This window comes from Diabrotica virgifera, chromosome 8 (assembly GCF_917563875.1).
Source record: "Diabrotica virgifera virgifera chromosome 8, PGI_DIABVI_V3a".
Taxonomy (NCBI): Eukaryota; Metazoa; Arthropoda; class Insecta; order Coleoptera; family Chrysomelidae; genus Diabrotica; species Diabrotica virgifera.
In genome coordinates, this window is record NC_065450.1 from 151,009,681 (window position 1) to 151,018,906 (window position 9,226).

Consider the following 9,226-nt stretch of genomic DNA (forward strand, 5'->3'; position numbering starts at 1 on the left):
AGGTACACTCACCTGCTTTATTTGCAAAAATACAGGACACATATCATCCCAATGCAATAACAGTTCAGTAACGGAATCAACTCATATTGATTCAAACAATGAAGTACCAAATCAAACAGATCCAACAAGTATATTACACAAGGTACCAAACACTCAGCAGTCATCAAGTTATGCATTATCAAATCCGAGCATATCACCTACACCTACAAATCTCCATGACCAAGAAATTACTAACACTCCTACTCATAGCAACACTTTCAATCAACTACATTCAGCGGCAATACCGTTTTCACAAACTTCGAAATCAATATCCTCCAATCTCTCAGCACCTCTTCCCTTAGATACAACTGCAGAAAACTCTAATAAAACTGATACATCACCACAATTTTCTGAAACAACCATTTCAACCAATCTTACAAATAAAACCTCAAGCTCGACTTCTGCCACTACCAATAAGTTTGCTCCAGTACCTCCAAATGTAATAAAGCCACAACATCTAAGTGAAAACTCTAATAGCACTTGCGAAAACGCAAGTTCTTCCATAAAACGCAGTATTGGTGAGATCGATACGCCTCCTTCAGACTCAGCAATTTCATCACAAAATCTGTTTGCAAAACCCAAATCATCTAAACCAAAAAAACCGCGCTCATCTAAAGTCCCATCTATACGGGTAACTCTTGAATATTTTATTGATAATCATACCCCACCATTCGTTTTAAATTACCACCAATTGTCTTTGCTTATTGATAATGTCCAAGGCTCCCCCGACACTATTAGCGTCGTTAAAGAATTTACAACTGATATGGCTGGTTTATTCTATCTTTTACAAAGCAGCTATCAATATGCAAATGATAGATCTACAAAAACCAAGTTTACAAAACTTCAAAAGAAACTATGCTACTATTTAGGGAATGAGATTTCTGACTTAGACAGTGACTCTTCTGTAGACAATTGTTCAGTATCATCTAACTCCGAATCTGTTAACAACATTCAACGCGATACTTCAATGGAACATTGATGGATTTTTCCATCGTCTCCTTATGCTACAGCTTCTTTTATCTGAATATTCTCCAGATATTATTTGTCTACAGGAGACACACTTAAAGACCAATCAGTTGTACAATTCAAAACATTTCACTTGTTTACCCCCAGCATGTAGCACATATTCAGCTGAACTCTACGCCATATACCGCGCTGTGAAACTTCTTAACGAGCTTACACTCACAAAAGCCCTGATCATAACAGATTCCCTTAGCTCTCTAAACTCATTAATACATATTTTTCCGAAACATCCTTTTGAAAAGTTGCTAAAATACCAGCTTTCCCAAGCTCATGAACATGGAAGAAGCGTCCAATTTTTATGGGTTCCCTCACACGTCGGAATAATAGGAAATGAAGAAGGTGACGGGACCGCACGAGAGGCAATTTTGAGTGATTTTTCAGAGCCGATAGACAAGTGTGTTTCCAGTGACTTAAAAGCTTATTTTAAAAATAAAGTTTTGTTTTTGTGGCGGAATGAGTGGTCTCAAACTAATTCCAAGCAAAATAAAATTAAAAATAATGTGTCTCAGTGGCTCCCATCGTCGCGCAATAGACAAGAACAAATTGTGGTTACGCGTTTACGTCTAGGTCATACCAGATTAACGCACTCTTACCTATTCACAAAGAAAAATCCACCTATATGTGATCAGTGAAACGTCCGATTAACAGTCGAACATTTTTTAACAATATGTAGTAAATATGACCAAGAAAGACAGCGCTACAAGATCCCAAACGCTCTACCACAGGCTCTAGGTCAAAACTGTTCCTGTGACAATAATATAGTCAATTATCTCAGATCCAGAAACATTTTGTACAATCTGTAATTGTTTAATTTTGTTATTTATATTTTGTTCCGTCGCTAATAACCTTTTGGTGGATGCGACATATTTTTCTAATAAAAAAAAATACTGTAAATTTTATTAAGATCGGTTCAACAGATTTTGCAAAATAAATTTTGGAATCCAGCTTTCGCAAAAAAAAATCATTTTTTCAAAATGTTACAGGACTGAAAATAAAGCAGATAGCAAGTTGAAATTTTTTTTGCGCATAGAAGTGTACTCTGTCTTTCATTTGAAATTTTGCAAAATTAAAATCGATTAACTACCACGGCGTCAGGAATTTTTTTAAATAAACATTCATTCTTGGTGCTATGGGCAGGACAGCGGATAGTTTGCTCTTATTGGGCATTCCAATGACCTTTGATAATGATTGATACATTTTAATTTTTATTACATTTCGGTATAAATAAATAAATTTGTTTATTGCAAAATAAAAACACATACTCTATCCTATGAAATAACACTTTTATTAGCAAAAACTTTATTGTTTATATATTTTAACTAGAGAATAAAAGTTTATTATTTTTAAACATATGCAATTGTTTAAATAATATTTCACAAACAATAATAAACTTACTTTGATTTTTGTGGAATTAAAATAGTAAAATACAACAAAATATAGAGTAAGAAAATAATATATTAGATAAAGATTAGAAGAAATTTTGGTGGAAATCAACTTGTGTGAATCGAACACCGCTGTCCTGCGCGTAGCACCAAAAATTAATGTTTATTTAAAAAATTTCCTGACGCCGTGGTAATTAATCGATTTTAATTTTGCAAATTGCAAGTGAAAGGTACATTAAACATCTATAAGCAAAAAAAATTCAATTTGATATCTGCTTTATTTTCAGTCCTGTAACATTTTGAAAAAATTAATTTTTTTTGCGAAAGCGGGATTGCAAAATTTATTTTGCAAAATCTATTTAAACGATCTTAATAAAATTTACAGTATTGTTTTACTGTATCACAAAGTTTTTCTGGGTGAAATATGAAGGTCATAAGTGTAGTATAAATGGTTGAAAAACGGAAAATGCGAATACTTGTTTTTGTATTTATTTTTTCGCCATTATTGCTATTTTGCAACAAGGGTGACTATTTTTAAAAATTTTTACCAATTATTTTTATACGAAATTTAATTACGCAACTTTTATGTCAGTAAAACTTTTCTCGGAAATGAATATTTTATAAGTTATAATCAAAAAACGAAGAAAAAAATCGAATTTTTCCTTCATTTTTTGACATTTTGATTATTAAAACAATGTTCCTGGCCTTTTTGAGAGGGAGGATAGAGTCACCTCTCAACGTCCATCTCAAAACAAATGCGCCTTATCAAACTTTCTACGTTAATATCAATACAGTCGAAAAATGAAAGAATACCCATGAACGATAAAATCAATCAGGTATATTGTATTTGCTATCTTTTTCTATAACAAACGTTTGTTGTTTATAGAAAAAGACAGCAAATACAAAATAAGTGATTGATATGATTGTTCATGGGTATTCTTTCATTTTTCCGACTGTACATGCCTTTGCAGACGAATCATCACTTAAACTTGTGATAATTTATTATTTTTATACTTCGAGTAATATCGTCTCGAATGGCTACTTATAAGTACATATTGGCAATATCATTTTAAAGTCATCTACTTTAAATGAATAATAAATATGTCTGAATTGTCAATATGAGTGACTCAGTGAGTCAGAGTCGGAATTTTTTACCAAGCAACAAAAACAAAATTGTTTAATTGTTTAATTTATTAATATTTATGTTAATGTTCAAAGATTTTGATAAAGATTTCCAAAGTGGAAATCGAAACGTCAGATATTTCAAACTTAAATTATTGTGGCTAACTCCCAACTAAAATAGTAAATTGTGATATTTTTACAATGTTCTACAAATAGGCCTGGATCCCGCGTACCAAAAAAAGGTTATTAATATCAAGCTGAAAATTTGTTAATAGCTTAACGGTGTCTAGTCGGACAAACTTTGATGTACGGGAACAGTGGAACAGGGGAAGTTTAAATTGTGGAACAGGTTACAGGTTTTAAACGTTAGACTACGAAAACTTCCCATGTATTTTGTCGGACAGAACTTCCAATTTATTTGTTACCCTTTTATTAAGCTCTCATGCAAAAATCAGACTGCCATTTACCTTTTTCTTCTTCTTCTTAACGTGCCCTATCAAGTCCCCTTGACGTTGGCGATTAACATGGAGAAACTGTCTCTGTCTCGAGCTATTCTAAATAGGTGTTCTGCTTTCTTTATTCCTGTCCACTCTCGGATATTCTTCAACCAAGAGGCCTGCTTTCTACCAATTCCTCTGCGTCCTTCGATTTTACCCATCATAATAAGTTGAAGAATATTATACCGGTCTCCCCTCACTACGTGTCCAAAATAGGCCATCTTTCTATATTTGATGTTATCAAGCAGCTCGCGGGTAGCATTTGCTCTCTTAAGGACTGCCACATTTGTCAGCATAGCCGTCCATGGTATTTTCAGAATACGTCTGTGCAGCCACATTTCAAAGGCCTCCAAACGGTTAATGGTGGATATTTTTAATGTCCATGCTTCGACACCATACAAGAGGACTGACCAAATGTAGCATTTAATCATGCGCTTTCGAAGTTGAAGTTGCAAGGTATCATTACAGAAGAATGACCTCATTTTTAAAAATGTCGTGCGGGCTATCTCGATTCTACATTTTATCTCTTTATCTGGATCTAGTTGTTCAGTAATATGGCAACCAAGATATTTAAAACTAGGTACTCTTTGAATTATATGACCATCAACATATAACCGTGAATCTTGATTGGCTAAACGGCTAAATACCATGTATTTTGTTTTTGAACAGTTTATATTTAGGCCAAACTCTCTTCCCACTGTGTCAATGGCATTTAAAAAGTGTTGTAATCCATTCATATCATCACTTAAAATAGCTGTATCGTCTGCATATCTGATTGTATTTATCAGAATTCCATTAACTTTCACACCACATTCCAAATTATACAACGCTTCCTTAAATATTCTATCTGAATATAAATTGAATAATAGTGGGGACAGTATACAACCCTGTCTGACACCTCTTTGAATTTTGCATATTTCTGTTTATTTTCCGTTTATGCAAGCTGTCGCTGTTTGACGCCAGTATAATTTTTCTATGATTCGTACATCTTGACTATCAACTCCTTTATCCTTTAATATTTTAATTAATTTGTGATGTTGTACTCGATCAAAGGCCTTCTCGTAGTCAATAAATACAGCAAAGACGTCTTTCCTTTGATCTCGGCATTTCTGCAATAACACATTTAGTGCAAAGAGTGCGTCTCGGGTTCCCAGTCCATTTCTGAAGCCAAATTGTGTTTCATCCTGGTCTTCTTCACATTTATCTCTGATTCTACTGTGGATGATACGTAGAAAGATTTTCAAGGTGTGGCTCATAAGGCTTATCATTCTATAATCGCTACAGTTTTTTGGACGTTGTTTTTTTGGTAGGGTTATGAATTCGGACTTTAACCAATCTTCAGGGATATCACCAGTCGAATAAACATCATTGAAAAGTTTGACTAGTATTCCAATGTTTTCCTCATTTATGAGCTTTAACATTTCTGTAGGTATGTTGTCGGGACCAACGGCTTTCTTGTTTTTTGCCAATTTTATAGCATGTTGTATTTCTGATTTTAGTATTTCTGGTCCTTCACCTTCATCTAAAGTCTCCAGTTCTTCGGGTCTATCATCATTATACAGTTCATTTATAAAATTATACCAAGTAGTTCGAATTTCGTGTTCGTCTATTATCATTTTTCCTGACGAATCGGTTATAGTGTGTGGAGTTTTCTTATGATAAAGACCAGCTACTTCTCTAACTTTTTAAACATATTAAACGTATCATGTTTTTCATTCAACTTTTCTAATTCCTTGCATTTATCCTCCATCCATTTTTCTTTAGTTACCTTTATTTTTTGTTTAATTAGTTTCTGTTTTTTCTTTCAGTTATCTTTCAGTTTTCTTCTCTGCTCCATCAATTCCACGATTTCATCAGTCATCCATTGTTGTTTTTTGTGCCTCTGCATCGTTTTTGTATATTTTTTCATTACTTTCCAGGTAAGATCTTTAAACGTGTTCCATATTTCTGTATTGTTTTCATTTGTTGAATTCTTTAGCTGATTATTCAGGTCATTTTCTATTAGCGTTTTGTTGGATGCTGATATATGTAATTTTGGTGTTTTGGGGCTTTCTTCGACTTTTTTGAGCTTCACTTGGATGTCAGCTATTAGAGGGTTATGGTCTGAACCGATATCTGCACCAGGATATGTCGTTGATCTCTTGACACCATTCTTGAATCTCTTGTTTACTAGAATATAATCTATCTGATTTCTAATTATATGAAGTGAGTTATCTCCTGGTCCCTTCCATGTATATAATCTTCTTTTGTGTAATTTGAACCATGTATTTGCGATTATCATGTCATGTTCTTGACAGAACTGGTATAATCTATCGCCTCTTTCATTGCTCTCCCCTAATCCATATTCACCTATCAGGTCAGATCTTCGTCCTTGACCAATTTTCGCGTTAAAATCTCCAATAATATATGTGATTTCGTTCCTTTTTAGATTGTTAAGTGCCTGTTTTAATTGACTATAGAATGATTCAACATCATTGTCATATTTCTTTTCTTACGTAGGGGCATATATCTGGATAACATTGACATTAAATGGTTTACTATTTAATTGGAGTATTGCTAGTCTGTCGTTCACAGGTACAAATTTTTTTAAATATTTCTTGAATTTAGATGTTATAAATATGCCAACTCCATTCCTATGATGTACGTCATCTTCTACACTTCCAGAATAGTATAGTGTGCCTTCATCTTGTTCACATGTTCCCAATATAATTCATTGCCATTTACCCCCAATATAATTCCTGTCATTTGACATGTTCTACGTGTCGGACTTATTAAATGCCCAACATATTTGTCGGACAAACATTTTGTCACATATTATATAAAGTTTTCTATTGAATAAACTTAAAAACAACCTGCTAGTTTTCACAATAATAAACTTGTTAGGATGACACGTTCCACAATAATTGTGGAATTTGTTCCGTGGAGAAGTTTTAATTATTAAATCTTCCCCTGTCCCAGTGTACCCATACATACATCAAAGTTTGTCCTACTAGACGCCGTTAAGCTATTAACAAATTTTCAGCTTGCTAATAATCAACTTTTCTGTGGTACGCGGGATCCAGGCCTAAAAAGGTAACAGCAAGACTTGAGAACGTACTGAATTATTGGCCCAACTTTCATCTAAATTCTACCAACACTACGATAAAACTGTGCAACCGCGATTGACAACGATTTATCAAATAAACTTTGATCTTACCTGCCAATCGTTTGCACCAACCTAAAATCTGTGCCAATTTTCGTACACACCATCAATAAGATTGCACAAAACAAACTGCGCAGTCACATCGCTACGGTAAATCGTTGTCGTGTATACCGGGCATAACAGCTCGTTTTCTACTTGTCGTAAGACTAAACGGAGAGGCACATAAACTGGGCCCCGGGGCCTGATTCTAATTCATTTCGACAGTCGCAATTTCATTTCGACACCGCCATGACAGCCGCAGAGTATAGCGATTCTTATTCATTTCGATATTAGTTACAACTGGGGATATTAACCTTATCATGTTGAGACTGCTCAGAATTTGGGTTGGCGCTCCGGTTTATTGGAATTTGTTGATAGTCTGGGAAAATTATCGAAAAAATGCCATTTTTGGGAAAAATTATTTACCAGCTATTTTGTTACTAAAATCGAATCTTAAGATTGCATATATTAGTAATATGGGGTATGACAAGTCCGCAGAAAGTGTGTTATTTTATTTGTAAACAAATTAGCACTCCTAAATCTTCCTTTTTTTTTCAATTAGTGGTCTGTAACTCCTAAAATTTTTCCTTTGAGCCAAAAACACTCAAATAAAAATTCACCGTAATTTAGTTCTGCACAAAGTTATTTTTTTTCCGATTTCCTTCAACAAAAATTTTACTCAGAAAATCCGAGTTTTCCCAAAAAATCTCCAATTTTCAATTAAAATTTTAGGGAAGTACCTAATGATTTATCGATAATTAAATAATTGATGACATGAAAGATTTATTATAGTAGATTATACAGAGGGGCTAAATTATGGAATAAATTCATTTCTTTAAAACGGACGATTTTGGAGAAAAATCCCGAAAGAGGTTGATTTTTATTTTTAAATTACAATTTTTTGGCATATATTTCATACTAGTGACGTCATCCATCTGAGCGTGATGACGTAATCGATAATTTTGTTAATGGCAATAGGGGTCGTGTGGTAGGTCATTTGAAAGGGCGTTCAATTCTCTATTCAGTAATATAAACATTAATATCATTAGGTATTTATACAGGGTTGCCAAAAAATAAATTTTAAATTAAATTAATTGGCGCAAAAAGAAGAATGTATGTAATTTATTTAACTCAAAATACATTGTACTGCTGTCAGAAAATAGAACAAAAGGTTTATTTCAAAAATAAACATTTCTTTTCGCTTAAATTAAATCACAAACAGCCTCCCTCCTACCTATTGGCAGTTTGAACATTTAATTTAAGCTAAAAGCAATGTTTATTTGCAAAATAAACATTTTTTTCTATTTTCTGACAGCAATAGAATGTATTTTGAGTTAAATAAATTACATGCATTGTTCTTCTTGCGTCAATTAATTTAATTCAAAAATTTTTTTGGCCTTTCTGTATAAATACTGTAAGGTTGATATTAATGTTTATTAATGTTTATAATAGGGCTTTTCATCGATTGTCATTTATTTCGAGCTCCTGTCATATGTTGAATAATCTGTGTATAATATTAATATTTACGGATTATACGAAATATGACAGAAGCTCGAAATAAATGACTGTGAATGAAAAGTCCTATACTGAATAGAGAATTGAACGCCTTTGTAAATGAGCTACAACACGAACCCCTATTCCTATTTAAAAAATAATCGATTACGTCATCACGCTCGGATGGATGACGTCACTAGTTTGAAATATATGCCATAAAAATTTAAATTAAAAATAAAAATCGACCTATTTCGGGATTTTTCTCTAAAATGGTCCATTTTAGAGAAAATGAATTTATTCCATAATTTAGCCCCTCTCTGTATATCAGGAGACCGGCGACAATCTAACCAATAGTTTAGCAATAATTAAAATGGTAATTAAAAAAATTCGGTCGAAATAATAACCAGAAAGATTATGATACACCAGAATAACTATGATTTTCGTATAAAAAAGCACTATACCTATTCAACGTACCTTACAGGATTGAA